General features: G+C 39.4%; 1 pseudogene; it reads left to right on the top strand.

Moving 5' to 3' along the window:
* The first annotated feature begins 87 nt into the window (after positions 1–87).
* On the top strand, positions 88–581 carry LOC102491525 (V-type proton ATPase subunit G 1 pseudogene; annotated as a pseudogene).
* Positions 582–1,697: the final 1,116 nt, after the last annotated feature.

Genomic DNA, 1,697 nt, shown 5'->3' with positions numbered 1-1,697 from the left:
AGATAGGGGTGGCCACAGGGTCAGCCAACCCAAGGGGCTCTCTTACTAGGTAAGGCCTCTCGCTGGGGCCTTGGAGTTGGTGCCGCCATGGCCAGCCAGTCACAGGGGATCCAGCAGTTGCTGCAGGCAGAGAAGTGGGCCGCCAAGAAGGTGTGTCTAAGGCCTACAAGCTAAAGAACCAGAAACTGAAGCAGGCCTAAGAAGCATTTCTGGCTGAAATTGAACAGTACCTCCTGCAGAGGGAGAAAGAGTTCAAGGTCAAGGAAGCCAGGGCTCTGGAATCCCACGGTAGTGGTATTTGCAGCACTAATGTGGAGAAGGAGACTCAGGAGAAGATGACCATCCTCCAGAACTAGTTCCTACAGAAGAGGGATGAAGTCTTGGGTAATCTCTTGGCCTTTGTCTGTGATGTCAGACCAGAAATCCATGAAAACTACCGCATGAATGGATAGAACAACAAAGATGCCCTTGTGGAATATGAAGTTTTACAGAATTTCAGTTATATTCTTGGGAAAGGTATTAAATTATTTCTGTATAAGGGATAGCAGGTGGTGTGGTGGTTAAGGGACTGGACTCCCACATGGCAGACTATAGTTCAAGTCCTGGACCTGGTGCTTTGCTTTCTCATTTTCCCTCTCTTTCTCTGTCTCTGTCTGCTGAGTGCATGTGACCTATAGCAAATATAGTAACAATAAATAAATAAAATAAAATAATTCTTAAAATATATTTCTGTATATTATATAACAGATCTCTTCACTTTTTGCAGAGTAGCAAATCTAGCTTCTTTGTACACTTAGAACTTATTCGAAGATTTCATCTTTTTATCTCATATTTCTTAGAAATTTAATGAATGTATGTTGTTTTCCTATGCCTTTAGCTCAAGCAACACATTTATCAATGCTACTTCTTTCTTAGATCTAGTAGAAAAGGAAAGTCTTTGAAGAAAGAAGGATTAATTTTTTTTCCCCTAATGCTTTCTTGAAGGTCAGGGGCTTTATCTATGAAAAAGTAATGAGTAGGTACTTGTAACCTGTGCGAAGCAGCAGCCAGCCTTAAAGTAGTCCTTTCTGGCTAAAGGATAGAACAGTGACTACTAGTGTAATCGTTTGGGCTGCCTTTAGTTTCTTTTAATCAAAATAGTAGATAATAGAATTCACAAACTTGTTACATGTTATTACTTGGTGTACTGATATTTAAAAGTAAAACACTCTTTGTCATAAAAAAAAAGTTGATGGCTATCAAAAAGCATGTGAAAAAAGGCTCAATATCCCTTATCATAAAGGAGATGCAAATCAAAATTATAATGAGATATCACCTAATCCCAGAGAGAATGGCTAAAATAAAAAAAAAAAGAGAGTGGGGCACCAACAGGTGGCACAGTGGTTAAGGACACTGGACTCCTACGTGGCCAACTACAGTTTGAGTCCTAGACCTGTCAGCCTGCTTTCTCATCTCTCTCTCTCTCTCTCTGTCCCTCTCTGATCAATTTAAAATAAATGAATACATAAATAAAGTTAAATAGAATAATGCTTTAAAAAGATTTTTAAAATAAAGAAAGCATGATAAGTCTTGGTGAGGTTGTGGTGAAAAGAGAACTCTCCTACACTGTTGGTGGGAATGTAAATTAGTACAGCCACTGTGGAAAACAATATGGAGTTTCCTCAAAGACCTACAAATAGAACTGCCATATGATCCAG

Source organism: Tupaia chinensis, unplaced genomic scaffold, assembly GCF_000334495.1.
Source record: "Tupaia chinensis unplaced genomic scaffold, TupChi_1.0 Scaffold000706_1, whole genome shotgun sequence".
NCBI classification, from domain to species: Eukaryota; Metazoa; Chordata; class Mammalia; order Scandentia; family Tupaiidae; genus Tupaia; species Tupaia belangeri.
Note: the sequence above shows the minus strand (reverse complement) of the source record. Positions and strands in the feature narration are given on the sequence as shown.